This window comes from Vulpes lagopus, chromosome 19, assembly GCF_018345385.1.
Source record: "Vulpes lagopus strain Blue_001 chromosome 19, ASM1834538v1, whole genome shotgun sequence".
Lineage (NCBI taxonomy): Eukaryota > Metazoa > Chordata > Mammalia > Carnivora > Canidae > Vulpes > Vulpes lagopus.
The window spans coordinates 35737429-35758529 of record NC_054842.1 but is presented as its reverse complement, the minus strand read 5'-3'; the positions used below and the strand labels follow the sequence as shown (position 1 = coordinate 35758529).

Genomic DNA, 21101 nt, shown 5'->3' with positions numbered 1-21101 from the left:
CAGTAGATCTTACTTTTTTTTTTTTTTTTTTAAGATTTTATTTATTTATTCATGGGAGCCACAGAGAGGGAGGCAGAGACATAGTCAGAGAGAGAAGCAGACTCCATGCGGGGAGCCCAATGTGGGACTCAATCCCGGGAGTCCAGGATCATGCCCTGGGCGGAAGGCAGGGCCTCCACCACTGAGCCACCCAGGATTCCCAATAGAGCTTACTTAAAAAAAAAAAAAAAAAATTCATTTATAAAAACTCTTTTATGGTAGAGATACAATGTGTTTGCCATATGTTTTGTTGTTCTATTTATTTTATTTTATTTATTTATTTTTTTGTTCTTTTTGTTCTATTTTTTTAAACTTGTCATGATGTCATGCAATACTTTCAAAATATTTATGTCGACAAATGTTTTTATTTTTTCCTTAATGATTCTGAGCTTCCTGTCTTGCTTAAATTTCCCCCTAACGAAAGTCATATTACTATTCTTTAAAAAATTTCCTCTAAATTTTTGTTTTATATATTGTTTATTATTTAATTCTACTTTTTTATTTTTAAATTTATTTTTAAAAATTAAAAATATTTTATTTATTTATTCATGAGAGAAACAGAGAGGTGGAGAAAGAGGCAGAGTCACAGGCAGAGGTAGGAGAAGCAGGCTCCAAGGAGCCTGATGTGGTGATCCTGGGACTCCGGGATCACACCCTGAGCTGAAGGCAGGCACTAAACTGCTGAGCCACCCAGGCATCCCTAATTTTGCTTTTTTTTTTTTTTTTTTTTAAGACTTTATTTATTTATTCATGAGAGACATAGAGAGAGACAGAGTGACAGGCAGAGACACAGACAGGGAGAAGCAGACTCCATGCACCGGGAGCCCGATGTGGGATTCGATCCTGGGTCTCCAGGATCGCGCCCTGGGCCAAAGGCAGGCGCCAAACCGCTGCGCCACCCAGGGATCCCAAGTTATAATAATTCTACAATACAGGAGAGCTTTCCAATAAGTTAAGATTTCAGCTTTTCAGTAAGTGAAATTCAAGTATGCCACTAAGAAAGAGGCCCATAAAATGTCCTGTTTGTGGTCAAAAGACAACAGGAGATAAGGTACCCAAAAAGGGTTAGGTGAAGTGTTAGGCACTGCGTACAAATGTTAGCTATTATTATCGCAAAAGCGAACACACATAAAACTAATTTTGGGTTTGGAAGTCTGGACTTCTGCTTTTTTTTTTTTAAGATTTTATTCATTTATTCATGAGACACACACACACACACAGAAGCAGAGGTGAGAAGCAGGCTCCATGCAGGAAGCCCGATGTGGGACTTGATCCAGGGTCCCCAGGATCACACCCTGGGCCAAAGGCAGGTGCTAAACCGCTGAGCCACCCAGGCACCCCTGGACTTCTGCTTTTATGGCCATCAACACTGCAGGAACTGCAGGGCCAGCTGTGAAGCAGCCAATCTAGCACTCCATCTCCAGAACTGCAGTGACAGAGGATAAGGGGGAAAAGCGAAGAAGGGCTGAGCCCAGTCCAGGAGTCGGTCCAAAGTTCCAGATTGGAATTGGGGAAGAGCAAAGAGGTCAACAGGGAACGCGAGGAACAGAGGGGCATCTGGCGAGGGGGCTCCGAACGTCGAGGCAGGTGGCTGTTCCCCGCTGACGGCGGCCTGCGGGAGACTGCGGTGCCGCGGTCCTCGGGGAGCCCAGCAGCGTCCCGGCCGCGCCCGCAGCCGAGAGCCAGGCGACCGCGCGGCCTCCTCGGCGGCCGGGCCCCGCGGCTCCTGCAGGTCTGGGGGCGGGGGCTCCCGGGCCGGGGATTGGTCGGAGCGGCGCGCGGGGCGGGGCCAGGGGTGCTGGGCGGCCGGCCAGGGAGGTGCGCGCGCGCGGGCACGGCGGCGGCGCGCGCGTGCTCCGTCGGTCGGTGCGGCGGCGGCGGCGGCGGCTGTGGAGGAGCGGGCCATGGCTGTGGGTGGCGGGCCGGTGTAGCGCCGCGCGGGGCAGGCGGAGGCGACCGAGAGAGGCGGGGATGGGGGCGCCGCAGGCGGATGGTCGCGGTGGCCTGGGCTGCTGACTGCGTACCCGGAGCCAGAGTCGGAGTCCGGCGGCGGCGGCGGAGCTCCGGGCAGGTGAGAGCGGCGGCGCGGGCCCCGGATGCGGCGGCGCGGTCGCGGCGGCGGCTGAGGTGCCCCCGCGCGGGCGGGCGGGCGGGCGGCGCGCTCCTGCCCGCCACAGCCTGCGGCGCCGGCGAGTTGTGTACCCGCTGCGCGCTTCCTGCCGGCGCGGAGGACACCCGGCCGCCGGCCTGCGGGGGCGCCTCGCCCGACTGCGGCCCTCCCCGGGGCTCTCTGAGGTGAAGGCTCTTCCCGGCCTCTGGGCGGCCGAGACGCGCCCGGGCGCCCGGGGCCGCTGGCGCTTTCCGTGGCGTTCCTGAGGGGGGGCCTCTGTGGAGAGGCGGCGCCCTCGTCTCCTGTCGTTCCTCCGCCTCAGCGGACGCCCCCGAGCTTCCAGACCCTCAGGTGCCCCCCCCCCGTTTTTTTTTTTTTTTTTTTTTTTTTTTTTTTTTTTTTTGCGTTGAAGTGCATTTTAGGGACGGGGATCCTAGGCGGTTGGGGTGCGGGCGTATTTTCAAATCCCAGCGCTTCCACAGACCAGCCCTGGGGCCTTGGGCCCAAGTGCCCTGGTTTGTTAAAGGGATAATAATAATAATACGTACTTCACAGGGTTGTTTTGAGGATAGGACAGGACGATGTGCACGACCGATCAGCCGGCGCGCGGTAAGTGCCAGGCTATTAGCTGCAACTCTGCTGCAGCATCTTTTTAGCCATTGCCGATTCCTGACTGCGGGTTTACGTTGGGGGGGGGGGGGGGGATACATTTATTTCCGAAGTGCGCTGGTGTTGCAATAACCACCGGTGGAGTTGCTTCATATTGGATCCCGTTCTCTTATAGGGGCCAAAATAGAACCCTGTGTTTCCCATCCTAGAATCTTGTAGTCTCTTTCTTGCCAAGGCTGACGTAGGGTACCTGTCTCAGGCGCTGAGTGGAAATTAGAGTAAATAAGACCGAAAGGGTTCGCTTGGGATGGAAGATGGTGGGACAGACAAACTGGAAGCGGTTTGCTGTTTAAATAATCCTAAGTGACACTTAACTGTCACTTGTTACATAGTATAAACACACGAGGAATCTGGAAACAGACTCCTTTTTCTGCGTTGCTACATCCGAAGGGAGTGACAAGTGCTTTTGTAAACATCATTGTGGGCAGCGTTCGTGTCTGGTGAAGTCATCATAATTAAGTTAGATGAGTACTTATTTTGAAGCCCTGAATGAATGTTTGGAAATGTGATTCCTAATAAAACCATCTTCGACGAGTCAGAATTCTCAGCAGTTTATTAATCATGTGGGGATTTTTATGCAACGCTGTAAGATTTTTATGGTAAAAGCAGAACTGTTTAAGTCATGATAATGTAGCATAGGAGAGGGCAGTCGGGAAAGATCATAGTTTCAGAAGGCAACTGTGGAAACAAGTAAAAATCTTAAACCTTAAAAACTAAAATTCAAAAGGTGCCTAGATGGCTCAGCCCATTGAGGGTCGCACTGGGTTTCAGCTCAGGTCATGATCTAAGGGTCCTGGGATCGAGGCCCTTGGGCTCTGCGCTCAGGATGGAGTCTGCTTGTCCCTCTCCCTCTGCTCCTCCTCCTGTTCTCTCTCTCTCTCTAATAAATAAAATATATATTTTTAAAGATTTTAATTTTTTATTCATGAGAGACACAGAGAGAGGTAGAGACATAGGCAGGGGGAGAAGCAGGCTCCCTGTGGGGGGAGACTGATGCAGGACTTGATCCCAGGACTCTGAAATCAACATCTGAGCCAGAAGGCAGATAGATGGTCAACCTCTGAGCTACCCAGGTGCTCCTAACTAAAATCTTAAAAACAGCAACAGCCACCACCAAGGATCACTTGGGTGGCTTAGTTGGTTAAGCATCTGCCTTTGGCTCAGGTCATGATCCAAGGATTCTGGGATGGAGCCACAGAACAGATCTGGCTCCTTGCTCAGCTGGAAGGCAGATCCCCCCGCCACCCCCCCCTTGCCCTCTGCTCATGCTCTAACTCTGGCTTTTTCTCTCAAATAAATAAAATCTTGAAAAAAACAAATTGTATTCACTAAAGCAAAAATGACTAAAAAAACCCCTTTGTTTTACATACCCTGATTCATTCTCTGATGAGTGTCCTCCACCTTCAGGGTGTTTTTTTAGAATTGTAGAAAATTGAGTTGGCTTTTAACTTATTGCCATTTTGTACCTCTCACTTATGTTTCCTAGTTGTTTTTTTTTTAGAGACTTACCTGTAATGGCTTTTGATCCAACTTTTTTTTTTTTTTTTAAGATTTTATTTATTTATTCAGAGAGGCAGAGATATAGGCAGAGGCGGAAGCAGGGTCCCTGGAGGGACCCTGATGCAGGACTCCATCCCAGGACCCTGGGATCACAACCTGAGCCAAAGGCAGACGCTCAACCACTGAGCCACCTAGGCACCCCGATCCAATTTTTTTTTTTTTTTAAAGATTTTATTTATTTATTCATGAGAGACACACAGAGAGAGAGGCAGAAACACAGGCAGTGGGAGAAGCAGGCTCCATGCAGGGAGCATGACATGGGACTCCATCCCAGGTCTCTAAGATCAGGCTCTGGGCCGAAGGGAGGTGCTAAACCTCTGAGCCACCCAGACGTCCCCCAGTTTGTTTTTTGTTTTTTTGTTTTTTAAAGATTTTATGTATTTATTCATGAGAGACACAGAGAGGGAGGGAGGGAGAGAGAGAGAGAGAGAGGCAGAGACACAGGCATTGGGAGAAGCAGGCTCCATGCAGGGACCCCAATGTGGGACTCGATCCCAGGTCTCCAGGATCAGGCCCTGGGCTGAAGGCAGACTAAACTCAGCTAAACTGCTGAGCCACCCAGATGTCCCCCAGTTTGTTTTTGAATGTAAACAGATACATAGAAAAAAAATTAAAATAAGCCTTGTAATCCAAGTTACATTCTTCCTAAATTGTGATTTTTTTTCCTGTTGCCTAACTTCAGACTGGTGAACCTGACAGTAAAAGTACTGCTAGCCACTGTGAAAAGGCTAGGGGTCAGAAGTCACATCTTGCTTCCTTTTAGACCTAGACCTGGTTTCCTAGTAGCTGGGGCTGTGGGGATGTCACTCAGTCTTTTTGGCCCCAGTCTTTTTATTTATAGAGTTTGAGTGGGTGTATGTCACAAGGTTTGGGAGGGTGGTAGTGGACTATAGAATCACATTATATAAAAGAACCTTCTAGGATGCTACACTTTTGTAGTTTTCCTTCTCTTTACTCTCTTTATCTCTTTTGTTAACTTTTCTTTTTCTCCTCTTTTTTTTTTATTTTTTAAAGACAGAATTAGAGAGAATGCACAAGAAGGGGGAGTGGCTGAGGGAGAGGGAGAAGCAGCCTCCCAGCTGAGCAGGGAGCCAATTTGTGGCTCTATCCCAGGACCCTGAATCATGACCTGAGCTGAAGGCAGTTGCTTAACTGACTCAGCCACCCAGGCACCCCTTCCTTTTCTTCTTCTTTCTTCTTCTTCTTTCTTCTTTTTCTTCATTAATGAGAGACACAGAGAGAGGCAGAGACACAGGCAGAGGGAAAAGCAGGCTCATCAACAGGGAGACCAATGCAGGACTCCCCAGACTCCAGGATCACACCCTGAGCCAAAGGCAGATGCTCAACTGCTGAGCTACCCAGGCATCCCCCCTTCATTCTCTTCTGAAGTCAGAACATCCTAATGCCTTAGTGTTTCCAAGCCATTACCTCTACTTTTTTTTTTTTTTAAGTAAGCTCTATTCCGAATGTGGGGTCTTGAACTCATGACCCTGAGATCAAGAGTTGCATGCTTTCCCAACTGAGCCAGCCCATTGATGCCATTCCTTCTACTTTTTTCTTTTTTTAAACAAATTTTTTTTGAGTGTAGTTGACACAATGTTACATTAGTTTCAGGTGTACAGCATAGTGATTGGACAAGTTTATACATTATTTTGTGCTCACCACAAGTGTAGCTAACATCTGTTGCCATACAGAGCTATTACAATATCATTAACTGTGTTATGTTCCCTCTGCTTTTTTCTACTTGCACTCTCTCTGGGTGATCTCCTGTCTACTGTCAATCCACTTTCAATATGCTGTTGACTCTTGGATTTTTATCTCCAGTCCTGAACTTCAGATTTCTTCTACTGCCTGTGTGGTATCTTCACTCCATTTGTCTATAGGCATCTTAAAGTGAACACGTTCAGGGTGGAGCTCTTGATTTCTGTTCCTCAACCCATTCCTTTCTCAGCAGTCTCCATTTTATAAGAGAACCCCCTGTTTCCCTTCTCCACACTCCTCAAGTGAAAAATATGGTAGTCATCCTTAATTCATCCCTTTGCCTCACTGCTCCTTCGTCCCCAGTACAATCAATCCTTCAGTAAACTCTGTCAGTTTTATCTGAGAATATATATATATATATATATTTTTTTTTTTTGGAGAGAGAGCTAGAGAATAGTGTGTGAGCCAGCGGGAGAGAGAGAATCCTAAGTAGGCTCCATGCTTAGCAGGAGCCTCATGGGGGCTCAATCTCACGACCCTGAGATCTTGACCTGGGCCGAAATCAAGGCATCTGACCCTTTACCGACTGAGCCACCTAGGTGCCCCCAAAATACATTCAATTAAAAAAAAATTAAAGAAAAAATACATTCAATTATATTTACTTCACTTTGTTTTTATTACTACCACCCCAGTTCTTTTGGGGCAGTAGCTTCCTAACTGGTCTTCTTGCCTTTGGTCTTGCTTTCTTATATCAAACAGCAGTGTGATCTTTACTCACTTTTCTGCCTCAGTGGCTTCTCATTACACTAAGAAGTAAATCCACACTCTTTACCTGCATTATCTGCTAATTATCTTGCTTATTTTCTTTTTTATTTATGGTCTTTTTCCTTCAGCATACTCTGAGGGTGAGGTGCTTATCTGCCTTCCTTTGGTATTATTATTATTCTTATTATTTTTAAAGTAATCTCCATGCCCACTGGGGCTTGAACTCAGGAGCCTGATATCCAGACCTGAGCTGAGATCAAGTATCTCTGTCACTAAACCACTGCGTCACCCAGTGACGCCGTGGTATTCTTGGTAACCAGAGCAGTGTCTGGAACATTTAACTGATGTTGAATGAACGAATGTGTGAATGAAATAAGTCACAATCTTTTGATTCCAAGGACAGTATATACTGCACAAACCACCCTTTTTGGCCCCAGATTTGTGCAAATGAAGTAATCAAAGAGCCTAGAGTTATTCTGGTAGGTGTCCTTATTCCTTCAGTCTTAGTTAGGTGTTACATCTCATGAAAAGGCTAAGTATTTAGACATGAAGGCCTTGATAGCAAATGTGAATTTTACTCATTGTGTCGTGGTTCATCAGTATTTTTGTAAATAAATAACCAGACAAGCCTGGAAAGCTTTCGAGACATTGAATTTTGATCTTGAGTGGAGGGGATTGGTTCTAGAATGTGATAGTTTGTTTCTTTCTCTCTCTCTCTTTCTTTATAGATTTTTATTCATGAGAGACACAGAGAGGCAGAGATATAGGCAGAAGGAGAAGCAGGGAGACTGATGTGGGACTTGATCCCAGGACTCCAGATCATGCCTTGGCTCAACCACCGAGGCACCCAAGTGCCCCTAGAATGTGGTAGTTTCATGCAGTATTACATACCAAATCCTCTAGAGCAGCAATTGGAATTTTTACAGAGAACAGGGTTTTTTTTTTTTTTTCCAATTACACTATTTAAAAAAAAATCTCTGTGTGTATGTATGTATGTATGTATCCATCCATCCTCTGAACCATTTGATTTGGAATTATTACATCTGGGGGATAAGTCCTTGTCATTTGTTTTTTCTTTTCTTTTTTAAGATTTATTTACTTATTTGAGAGGGAGAGACCATGAGGGTGCATGCAAACCTGGAGAGGGATAGAGGGAGAGGGTGAGGGATCAGGTGAGTCCCAAGCAGATTCCTTACTCTGTGTGGAGCCCAACACGGGACTCAACCCCATGACCTGAGATCATGACTTGAGCCAAAATCAAGAGTTGGGCACTTAACTGACCGAGCCTCCCAGGTGTTTCTCTCTTTTCTTTTTCTTTTTTTGTCCCAAGAATTTATTGTTAGGTAATCTCTACATCCAGCGTGAGGCATAAACCCACAACCCAGAGATCACGATTCACAAGCTCCACCAACTGAGCCAGCCAGGCGCCCCTCATTTGATTTCTGTTAATTACTCATTTGAGAACTTTATCATGTTGTAGAAGGAGGGAAATAAACCTAGGACTTTTACTCCCCACCTGAGACCTGAGTCTGTAGCAGTGAAGATACTGTCTGAACATTTAGTAATTGAAGAGCAGAAGAAAAGGAAAATAGGGGAGAATGTTATGAATTTTTAGGCTTGTGTGGGACAACTGCCCTTATCGCTCCTCTTCTCACCTCCCTTCCCAAATTTTGCCACTTGGATTTTTTTCCCCTGTGCTCCTTCTCCATTCCCTGATAGATATGGGTTGTTTTTCTAAGGAGTGCCTATGAGTCTTCAGTAGTCCAATGTCTGCTAGAATGCTTTGTGAGAGGAAACTCCTTTTCTTGAAGAGACCTTTTTCCGTTCTCCTAGTCAAGGAGTCTTTCTGGATTGTCTGGCCATTGGATCCACCTTTCCCTTTGGAGTGGCTCCAAACTGGTGCATTTCTTTATTTCCTTTTTAAGTTGTTCTACCATATATTCCATGATAGCCTTTATGTTATGTTATCATCTCCAGGTTAAATAGTTCTGAGTCACAAGCTTCTAGTTGAGAGAGAGAAAATGAAAGGGATTAGATGTATGGTTGGGTGTGTGTAGTGTGTTTTTTCTAGTTGCTCTGGTAATGCAGATTGTGTATCTAATTTAGACCTTTTTCAAAAGGCTTTTTTTTTTTTTTTTTTAAGATTTTATTTATTTGAGAAAGAGTGTGCACGAGAGAGCATGAGTGGGGTGAGGGGCAGAGGGAGAAGCCCAGTCCCCACTGAGTCTGAGGACTCCACAATCATGATCTGCGCTGAGGGCAGGCTCTCAATTGATTGTGCCACCTAGGTGCCCCTTCAATAAACTTATTTTTTTAGATGACTAAAGAGTTTTTGGTAAAAAGACATTCCTAGGGGCAGCCCCGGTGGCGCAGTGGTTTAGCGCCGCCTGCAGCCCAGGGCGTGATCCTGGAGACCCTGGGTCGAGTCCCACGTCGGGCTCTTTGCATGGAGCCTGCTTCCCCTTCTGCCTGTGTCTCTGCCTCTCTCTCTCTGCATTTCTATGAATAAATAAATAAACAGATCTTTAAAAAAAAAAAAAAAAAAAAAAAAGACATTCCTAAAAGGGGGTGGCATTGAATTTAAAAAATTTTGTATATAGTAAAACTCAAAATTTTTATTTTTTTTATTTTTATTTTTTTTTAAAGATTTTTATTTATTCATTCATGAGAGACACAGAGAGAGAGGCAGAGACATAGGCAGAGGGAGAAGCAGGCTCCATGCAGGGAGCCCAATGTGGGACTCCATCCCGGGTCTCCAGGATCATGCCCTGGGCTGCAGGCAGCGCTAAACCGCTGAGCCACCCGGGCTGCCCCAAAATTTTTAAATTAATTTAAAAAATTCCAGTACAGTTAATGTACAATGTTATATTAGTTTTGGGTATACAATATAAAGTATTCAACGATTCTATCTTACTCATCATGATAAGTTAGTTTACTCATTGTGATAAATTTGTTTACTCTTTAATCCCCATCACCTATTTCACCTATCCCCCACCCCTGCCCCTCTGGTAATCATCAGTTTGATTTCTATAGTTAAAAGTGTGTTTCTTGGTTTGTCAAAACTCTTTCATTTTCAGTCCTGAGTTTTTTTTTTTTAAAGATTTTATTTATTTATTCATGAGAGACACACAGAGAAAGAGAGGCAGAGAGAGGAACAGGCTCCACGCAGGGAGCCCGATGTGGGACTCGATCCCGGGTTTCCAGGATCACACCCCCGGCTGAAGGCTGGCGCCAAACTGCTGAGCTACCCGGGCTGCCCTTCAGTCCTGAGTTTTAACAGTGCATAAGATTTTTGTAATTATAACCACCACTAACAGTATACAACAATTCCAACACCTCAGAGAATTCCCTTGTGTTACCTCTTTGTAGTCCCTGCTTCCCCATTCTTAACATTTGAAGGTATTTGGTTTTTATTTTATTTTATTTATTTATTTATCTATCTATCTATCTATCTATTTATTTATTTATCTATTTATTTATTTTTTGTTTTTTAAAGAGAAAACTTTTCATGGCTAGAATATGTTAGAACTGGAATCGGTGGGTAACTGAGCACCCTAATTGTTGGTTATCTTCTGGAAATATAAAAGGTAATTCCAGTCTTTAGCATTCAATAAAGTAATAATTACCCTTATAGATGGAGGAATGTTTATAAAGGCTTTAAATTAAAAAAGACTTATTGTATAACTTCTGGAACCTGTCAAGTGAGGCTAATCTCATAATGTCAGGTTACAATAGGGACCATCTAACAGAATTTGGGGGCTGATTCTGTGATAAAATCATAATGGGTAATATCACATATCCTCTCATCTCCCTTTAATAAATCTAGACTTCCCATTTACTGCTATTGCAGGGTTAGCTAGAGATTAATTTTGTCAAGGATTATGCTATGAAGTCTCAGTTTTTCTCCCTAGTTTCTCTCTAGCATTGTCACTTTCTGTTAACCTACCTATGTATTCCCAGCACTTAAAGTTGTTTTAGCTATTCAACTTTCCTAGGGATTGAAGGGAAGATATGCTCTCTGTATATACTGAGCTAATGGTAGTTTTCAGTTATCTTATTAGTTCCAGCCTGAAGCAGTTAATAATAATAAACTCCATCATTTCCTTACAAAATTTACAAATTCTTACTCTGAGTCCTGGCTCCAGGATCTGTTTTTCCTGTATCTCTTCACAAAGAACATATACCTCCTCATTTCCTGCATTTTTTAAGCAGTTCACTTGAGGAATTATCATTTGACCCTTTAGCTGGGTGTATTTACTGCTAAAATAAAGAAAGTCTGGGCAGTCCCCTGTATTGTGGTATTGCTAGAGCCAGGTGTGCTACTCACAGTCCTCCAATGCAAACTCGGGAAGAACTGATGGCTTGTCCCTGACTCTGTAGGTTGTCCTCCCCTGGTGCTTTAGTCACTTGGGAGACCACCAGGCAAATGCTTATTTGCCTTCAAGGGAAATGCGATCCTGATTATCCACGCCTTCTGGAGGAGGATTATGTGGATTAAAAGAAATCCATGAGTAATCCAGAAGCTTTATTTAAATTGCAGTTTAACCACATTCTTCCTGACCATAGTTTTTCCTTGCATTTCTAATAATTACTTTATAATATTTACTGATTTAATATCTCTCTCCTATCATTTAGAAGTATTGGCAGTTGTGAAATAGGAAAAGGATGGGGGGGGTCAAAGGAGCTAGATAATGAATAGGCATTGCCCTACATAATTTGATGTTGACTGGGTGGTTTAACCACAGTGCTTACTAGACCTTGAAGACCTGAATTCCATGAATTCCTTACCTGCTGAGCCACTGGAAGAAATTTGAGGTGACTGTCAACAAGAGGTCAAATTCCATTTTGAGATATTCACACTTTACTAGTTTAAATATTGAACTTTCATGATTTAAAAATGAATATTTCAGATCATCAGAATTATAAACTTAATATAATTTGAAGTTTTAAAAATAATTTATTGACAATATTCATAGGAATTAAACTGAAAAACTGCAATTTGAATGATCAATTTTTGTAGACAGACTACCCACTACTATTTTTTTTTTTTTTTTAAGATTTTATTTATTCTTGAGAGACAGAAAGAGAGAGAGGCAGAGACATAGGCAGAGGGAGAAGCAGGTTCCATGCAGGGAACCCGATGTGGGACTTGATCCCGGGACTCCGGGATCACGCCCTGAGTCAAAGGCAGATGCTCAACCGCTGAGCCACCCAGGCGTCCCAACTCACTACTACTTCTGACAAGTTACTTACATGTAGTTACTTTTTTATTAAATAGTTGAATTATGGTCACTTGAAATTGTGTGTGGGGTTTGTTTGTTTGTTTGTTTGTTTTTGGTGCAAAATGTTTTTTTTAATTAAAGCGCAGGGACAGGAACTGCAGGCAGAAAGAGCTGCCTAAGATTGTATATTCTTGAGTTATTGATTTAGTGTAGGTCTTGTATTAGATTTTTTTTTTTTTTTAGATTTTATTTATTTATTCATGAGAGACACACAGAGAGAGAGAGAGGCAGAGACACAGGCAGAGGGAGAAGCAGGCTCCATGCAGAGAGCCCCACACGGACTTGATCCCGGGTCTCCAGGATCACGCCCTGGGCTGAAGGCAGGTAGGCGCTCAACCGCTGAGCCACCCGGGCTGCCCAGATACTATTAAAATTAGTGTTTTCCACTAGCTTTAGAAATCATTACAAATTGACGTTGTTATGTTATCATAACTAAAATTATAATTTGTTAGCTAAAACTTTGCAGGGGTGCCTATGTGACACAGTTGGTTAAGCATCCTACTCTTGGTAAGCTCTCTCTCAAATAAATAAATAAATCTAAAAAAAATAAATCTTAAAAGAAATAAAACTTACCTCTGCAGTTGTATATTTTATTTTATTTTGTTTATTTTTTTGCAGTTGTATATTTAAAAAAGGCTCCATATTTATCCCCTAGATAAATATATATGTATGATATATAGGTGGCAAAAAAATATATAAATATCATTCCTCCCCTCCTTTTTTTTTTTTTTTTTTTCTCCCCTCCTTTTTTTAAAAGATTTTATTTATTCCTGAGAGAGAGGCAGACACACAGGTAGAGGGAGAAGCAGGCTCCATGCAGGGAGCCCAATGTGGGACTCGATCCCGGGTCTCCAGGATCACGCCCTGGGCTGAAGGCGGCGCTAAACCGCTGAGCCACCTGGGCTGCCTGACATCGTTCCCCTTAATTGTGATTTGTTAAAATTTTTTGGAGGCCTGTCCTGGGGAGAATTCTCTTAACATACTTGTTTTTTGCATGAGAGCCTAAGAAAACATCCATAAGGGTAGATAGGTGGTTGTTGGTTTTGTCCTGGGGAGAACAAGCTGGAATTCTCTTAACATACTTGTTTTTTGCATGAGAGCCTAAGAAAACATCCATAAGGGTAGATAGGTGGTTGTTGGTTTTGACAAGATTGTTATCAATTGAAATTATTTTTGTTTTTTCGATGGCTTTGGAAATTTCACATTTTCATTGAAAAATCATTAGTTGTCTTAACTTTTTAAAAAAAATTACTTATTTGAGAGTGAGAAAGTGCAAGTGGAGAGAGGGAGAGAGACAGACTCTTTGCTGAGCACGGGAGCCAGATGTGGGAATTGATCTCAGGACCCCAAGATCATGACCTGAGCCAAAATCAAGAGTTGGATGCTTGACTGACTGAGACACCGACATGTCCCACCAGGCAGTTATTTTTTAGTGAGTGATTTAATTCTGTGTATTGTCAGTTACTTTTTTTTTTAACAACTTTATTTTTTATTTATTTATGATAGGCACACAGTGAGAGAGAGAGGCAGAGACATAGGCAGAGGGAGAAGCAGACTCCATGCACCGGGAGCCCGATGTGGGATTCGATCCCGGGTCCCCAGGATCATGCCTGAGCCACCCAAGCATCCCAGGGCTCGAACTTAATAACCCTGAGATCAAGACCTGAGCTGAGATCAAGAGTCACTTACTTAGGGTACCTGGGTGGCTCACTTGGTGAGGCATTGGACTCTTGATTTCAGCTTAGGTCATGATTGTGGGGTTGTGGAATTGGGCTCCGAGCTCAGTGGGGAGTCTGCTTGAGTTCTTTCCCTCTCCCTCTTTCTCTTGCTTGGGTGTACTCTCTCTCTTTCAAGTAAATAAATAAATCTTAAAAAAAAAAATAGAGGGTGCCTGCATGGCTCAGTTGATTGAGTGTCTGGCTCTTGATTTCCTCTCAGGTCATGATCTCAGGGTCCTGGGATCAGACCCTGAGGGGACTCTGCATTTAGTGGGGAGTCTGCTTGAGGATTCTCTCCCTCTCTTGCTCCTTACCCCCACTCAGGTGCTCTCTCTCTTTCAAAATGAATGCATCGTGAAAAAAAAAAAGATGCTTGGGGTGCCTGGGTGGCTTAATCAGTTAAGCATCTGCCTTTGGCTCAGGTCATGATCCCAGGGTCCTGGAATTGAGCCACATGTCAGGCTCTCTGATCAGTGGGAAGCCTGCCTCTCCCTCTCCCTGCACTCTGCCTGCTTGTGCACTCTCTTTCTGTCAAATAAATCTTAAGAGAAATTGTGGCTGTCAATATAGCCTATTAGAAAAACTGGTCTTTTACTTCTGAAGGAAGGTTGGTCCAAAAACCTGAAAGAACTTTCTATATGAACATGTTCAAGCATGTAGTACTTTTGTACCACATGACGTTCAGATAAAATGTTTTGAAAATAGGAGAGAGAAAAAGAAAGACTGCTCTTTTTGCTTACTATATGAATTAGACTATAGTGATAGTTAACATTTATTGGATGGTTACTAGTGTGCCATATTATTCTAAGTGTTGTTTCTAGATTTTATCTCTATAACCAACTTGTAGGGAAGATACTGATGACATCCTCACTTAAGAGATAAGGAAACTGAAGCTTTGGGATGTTAACATGCCAAGCAACACATAGTTTGGAAAAAGTCAGGTTTCTAACTCAGGTCTCTGTGACTCTAGAATTTATACATTTCTTTTTTTTAAGATTTTATTTTTACATAATCTCTGTACTTAATGTAGGGCTTGAACTTATAACCCCAGATCAAGGGTTGAAAGCTCCACTCACTGACCCAGCCAGGTGCCCTTGGAAATTTATATTTTTAACTGATTGCCTCATTTAGTTCTTTATTTCTTCAGAGAAAGGTTGAAAAAGACCTTTAAAAAATATGTAAATATAGTATATTTATGTGTATACATATATAAATATCTAGTATATGTAATATATATATTATACACTATATTATGTATATATACTATACTATATAAATCTAAAGTATTGTGTTTTTTAGTATCCTAATCACCAGCTTTATCTTCCAGTACTTTTGTAGCATTTGGAAACAGGAAGCAATTTTCTGGTCATTTAACCATTGACCTTTTGTTTTAAAAATTGAAGTATTAGTTTCAGGTGAATAACATATTGATTCAGCAATTCAATACATTACTCACTGCTCGCTATGATAAGTGTAGTCACCATCTGTCATTAAACAATGTTTTTTTTTTATTTTATTTTATTTTAAGGTTTTCTTTTTTTTTTTTTTTAAACTATTATTTTTTTTTTTTTAATTTTTCTTTATTTATGATAGTCACAGAGAGAGAGAGAGAGAGAGAGGCAGAGACATAGGCAGAGGGAGAAGCAGGCTCCATGCACCGGAAGCCCGATGTGGGATTTGATCCCGGGTCTCCAGGATCGCGCCCTGGGCCAAAGGCAGGCGCCAAACCGCTGCACCACCCAGGGATCCCTAAACAATGTTATTACAGTATTACTGACTGTATTCCCTATCTGTATTTTTTATCTTGTTGACTTCCTGATTTTATAGCTGTAAGTGTGTACCTTTTAATCCCTTTATCTGTTTTACCTTCCCCCCTACTCCCCTCCCAACTGTTAACTTTCTTTTTCTCACTACTCTTAAATAAGTTGGTATGGATATAGCCTAATTTTATTGATAAGAGTTAATTATTAAACAATAAATTAGTCATTTGATGTAGTATGCTTTTGCTTTGAACGTATGATAAGCTTTTCCTTTTGCCGTGGCTTTATAATTTTTTTTTTTTTTTTTTTTTTTTTTTATGATAGTCACAGAGAGAGAGAGAGGCAGAGACATAGGCAGAGGGAGAGGCAGGCTCCATGCACCGGAAGCCCGACGTGGGATTCGATCCCGGGTCTCCAGGATCGCGCCCTGGGCCAAAGGCAGGGGCCAAACTGCTGCGCCACCCAGGGATCCCCTTGCCGTGGCTTTATAATTAGAAAGTCTGTGGTTTTATGCTTTATTATATATATGTAGCTGTCAAAAATGCTTAATGTATGACCTACTATAGTTAGATGTCCTAGTAAGCTGGTATAAATCATCTTTACAGAATTTTCAAATAAGAAAATTCAAAAGTATTCTCCCCCCTACTATTCAGGTAATTTGTTTGGGTGGTACATTCAAACACGTTGCTAAGCTTGATCTGAAGGTTTTGGAGGATATAAATTTACTCTTGAATAAATGAACCAAGAAATTACAGTTATTAATCCTTTAACTTAAAAAAATGAGTAGAGAAGCACTTGTATTTTTTGACCTCCTTCCCCATATTCACATGAGAGAAGAATATGACAATTAACACTATATCTGCCATTAATAATACTCAGACATACAGTAGGAGATGCCTAGGACACAGAAGATTTTCTGCCTACCTCTGCGAGGTTCTGAGTGGACTTAAATTGGGGCAGTTATTTACCCTCTCAGTAGTCTGAACTTTTTATGGTTTTTTTTTTTTTTTAACTTTTTATGTTAACAGTAATCTTTGTGACTTGCCAGTGTTGTTTTAGTTACCCACTTCTCTTTTACTTAACATTTCCCAAACTATATATTATTTTACAAAATATAAAGCAAACACTTAGGCGTGCTTGACTGGTTCAGTTGGTAGAGCATCTGATTCTTGATCTTTTTTTTTTCTTCAAGATTTTATTTATTTTCCATGAGAGACACACAGAGAGAGAGAGAGAGAGAGAGAGAGAGAGAGACAGGCAGAGACAGGCAGAGGGAGAAGCAGGCTCCACACAAGGAGCCCAATGTGGGACTCGATCCTGGGATTCCGGGATCACACCTTGAGCCGAAGGTAGAGGCTCAATTGCTGAGCCACCCAGACATCCCATGATAGTACTTAAAAAAAAAAAAAAAAAGGCAGCAGGCACTTAGAATGAGAAAATCCTGTCTTGTCAGTTCCATAATAATCATTTTGAGGTAAACATGAATTTTGAATTCATCCGTAGGCAATGGTTTCTGTAGAGGAGGGTTGAGTATTTATAAAGTTACAAGTATTATTTTTTCATTACTAGAAGCTATTGAAGTATTATCAATTTTGAAAATGAACTATTTAATAGATTAGAGAAGTTTTGTACTTGGTTTTATCTATTTACATGCTAAGGTTGGGATCTGATATCAGTAAAGAAAAAAATTTTTTAAGAAGTCCATTGCTTTTTGAAGTCTTTATATTTTACTCACAGTGTTTTTTATTTATTTATCTATCTATCTATCTATTTATTTATTTATTTATTTATTTATGATAGTCACAGAGAGAGAGAGAGAGAGAGGGGCAGAGACACAGGCAGAGGGAGAAGGCAGGCTCCATGCACCGGAAACCTGATGTGGGATTCGATCCCGGGTCTCCAGGATCCCCCCCTGGGCCAAAGGCCGGCGCCAAACCGCTGCGCCACCCAGGGATCCCACTCACAGTGTTAATAGTGTTTGCTTTAATGTGTAATTCTAAAAAAGTAGCAGTTTAGAGAAAATAGCAGTTTGGTGAAGTTACATAGTGAAATACTTAATTTTTTATTTATTTTTTAAAAGCTTTTTTTTTTTTTTTTTTTAAAGATTTTGTTTACTTATTTATGAGAGACACAGAGGCAGAGACAGACAGAGGGAGAAGCAAGTTCCATGTAGGGAGCCCAGTGCAGAACTCAATCCCGGTACTCCGGAGTCACACCTTGAACAGAAGGCAGATGCTCAACCACTGAGCTACCCTGGCATCCCAGTACTTTACTTTTTTAAAAAGATTGATTGGTTAATTGATTTGAGAGAGAGAGACCAAATAGTAAAACTGAGGAGGAGAGGGAGAAGCAGGCTATCCACTCCCCACCAAGCAGGGAGCCTAATGTGGGGATATGGGAATGCAGGACATGACTTGAGCTGAAGGCAGACACTTAACTGAGCCACTCAGGTGCCCCAATGGCAAAATTTTTAAAGAAAAGATGAATTTATTAGAGAGTATGGGGAAGGGGCCGAGGGAGAGAATCTCAAGCCAACTCCCCCATGAGCATGGAGCCTGATGCAGGCTCCATCCCACGACCCATGAGATCATGACCTGAGCTGAAATCTGGAGTTGGATGCTTAACTGACTGAGGCACCCAAGTACTCCTATAATGGCAAAAACTTTAAAGTAACTTAAATATTCTTCAGTGAGGAATTGACTTTAAAAAGTAGTACATTTTTTGTAATTGAATGCTCTATAGCCATAAAACAGATGAGGAAAGTTTTTTCTCTCTACCCAACATGGAACTTCCACTCAGGACCATAAGGTCAAGAGTTCACATGCCCTACTGGCTGAAACAGCAAAGCGCTCTAGAGGAAAGTTTTTTTTTTTTCTTCTTTTTAAAGATTTTATTTATTCATGAGAGACACAGAGAGAGAGGTGGAGACACAGGCAGTGGGAGAAGCAGGCTCCATTCAGGAACCTCCATGTGGGACTCTATCCCTGGACTCCAGGATCACGCCCTGAGCCAAAGGCAGATGCTCAACCACTGAGCCACCCAGACATCCCTAGAGGAAACTTTTTATATACTGGTGTGGAATGATTTTACCAAATAAATGGGCAAAATGAAACAAAAAACAACAAACAAAACAGAAAAGATGTGGTCACAGTATGTGTAGAATCCTACCATTACTATCTTTTGAAAAAGAAGGTAGACTCCATATATGTATTTGCTTGGTTATAAATGCAGTATTTCTGAAGGGATACCCAACAAAGTGGTATTTGTTGGTTGCCTCTGGGGAGAGGAACCTGGGTTACTGAGGGACATAAGTGATAGGGATACTTTATTGTATATCCTTGTGGGTTTGAATTTCTGTTTGTGCTTCTCCCCTCTTTTGTGCTTTTTAAAACATTCTAGTTGACATAGCCTTATGTGCTTTTGAATTTTGAATAACATTCACACAGAAGGTGAATATAATGAATGCATATATTTAAAAAGGGAAATTCAACTAGTTTGAAGATTAAAAAGATAACCTGTAAGATATTACAAATTAAACAAAATGGACAATAACTATATAAGTATCATTAAGACTTTAAAAGTTGGGATCCCTGGGTGGCGCAGCGGTTTGGCGCCTGCCTTTGGCCCAGGGCGCGATCCTGGAGACCCGGGACCGAATCCCACGTCGGGCTCCCGGTGCATGGAGCCTGCTTCTCCCTCTGCCTGTGTCTCTGCCTCTCTCTCTATCTCTCTGTGACTATCATAAATAAATAAAAAAAATTAAAAAAAAAAAAAAGACTTTAAAAGTTGTATTTAGGGCAGCCCCCGTGACTCAGCGGTTTAGCGCCGCCTACAGCTCAGGGCGTGATCCTGGAGACCTGGGATCGAGTCCCACGTCAGGCTCCCTCTATGGAACCTGCTTCTCCCTCTGCCTGTGTCTCTGCCTCTCTCTCTCTCTCCTCTCTGTGTATTCTCATGAATAAATAAATAAAATCTTAAAAAAAAAGTTGTATTTATTCTGTTTTCTACATTGGCTAGTATTATACCTGTCCTGCAGTTAATGCATAGGTGGATAAATGGAGGTCACTATTCCCATGCATTCATTATGGATTGAAAACTACACCTCCTCCACCACTTCTACCTACTGGAATTTTTTCAGATTGTAGAAATAGCTGTGTGCTTAGCATCAAAAACAAACCAAAACAAAAGGATTATCTTAGCTTTAACATTTACCAGTCACTATGATTTTGAGCAAGGAATTGAACGCTGGATATGAAGTAATATTTGTTGAGTACCTGCTTTAAGTACAACCCTGTGTTAGCCATATTGATAATGATAGCCAAAGTAACACACACACACACACACACACACAGTCTACACACTTTACTGCATAGTGCTTTTTAAAAAATATTTTTATTTATTTATTCATGAGACACACAGGCAGAGACACAGGCAGAGGGAGAAGCAGGCTCCCTGCAAGGAGCCTGATGTAGGACTCGATTCCGGGACTCCAGGATCACGCCCTGGGCTGAAGGCAGATGCTCAACCCCTGAGCCACCCAGGCATCCCCTAAAGATTTTATTTTTAGTAATCTCTACACCTGATGTGGGGCCTGAACTCAAAACACCAAGACCAAGAGTTGCATGCTATACCAGCTGACCCAGATAGTTACCCTTTTCTGCCCATTTTTAAATTGGATTGTTTGTTTTTTGGTATTAAATTTCAGAGGGTCTGTACATACTTTATTTTGTTTTTAAAACTATTTATTTATTTGTTTATTTTTTTTTAAGTAAGCTCTATGCCCAGAGTGGGGCTTGAACTCATGACCCAGAATCAGGAGTCGCATGCTCCACTGACTGAGGCAGCCTGGTGCCCCATCTTCTTTATATATTTTGGATACTAACCTTTTATCAGATATATGATTTTTGGTCTCTCCGTCATTTTATTGCCTTTTTGTTTAGTTGATGGTTTTCTTTGCTTTGCAAAAGCTTTTTAGTTTGATGTAGTCCCAGTTGTTTATTTTTGTATGTAGCTCTCCAGTTTTTGGAGAGACATTTTTCCGTATTGTATATTTTTGCATTCTTTGTCAAAAATTAATTGGCCATGTAGGTATGGGTATATCTGTGGTCCTTCTATTCTGTTCCATTGATCTATATGTCTTTGTGCTAGTACCATGTCATTTTGATTATTATAGCTTTGTGATATAGTTTGATGTCTGGGATTTTGATACCTCCAGCTTTGTTCTTTCTCAAGGTTGCCTTGGCTATTTGGGTTCTTTTGTGGTTCTGTACAAATGTTAGGATTATTTGTTCATGGTCTGCGAAAAATACTATTGGTATTTTGAGAGATCGCATTGAATCTGTTGATTGCTGTGGGTAGTATAGACATTTTAACAGTATTCTTCCAGTCTATGAGCAGATGTATTTTTCCATTTATTTGTGTCGTCTTTTTTTTTTTTTTTTAAGATTTTTTATTTATTCATGATAGACATAGGGAGAGAGAGGCAGAGACACAGGCA

The 21101-nt window shown here is 41.9% G+C and overlaps 1 protein-coding gene across 3 annotated transcripts in view; it reads left to right on the top strand.

Annotated features, from left to right (window-relative positions):
• Positions 1 to 1924: 1924 nt before the first annotated feature.
• Positions 1925 to 21101, top strand: part of PIK3CB (phosphatidylinositol-4,5-bisphosphate 3-kinase catalytic subunit beta) — a 205757-nt gene continuing 186580 nt past the window's right edge. For 2 of the 3 annotated variants that reach the window (XM_041734141.1, XM_041734139.1), the window contains exon 1: positions 1925 to 2110. The gene's annotated coding sequence lies outside the window, so the exon portion shown is untranslated. Of the gene's footprint in view, positions 2111 to 2704; positions 2759 to 21101 lie in introns of all 3 variants that reach the window. The other variant, XM_041734140.1, reaches the window with a different exon arrangement.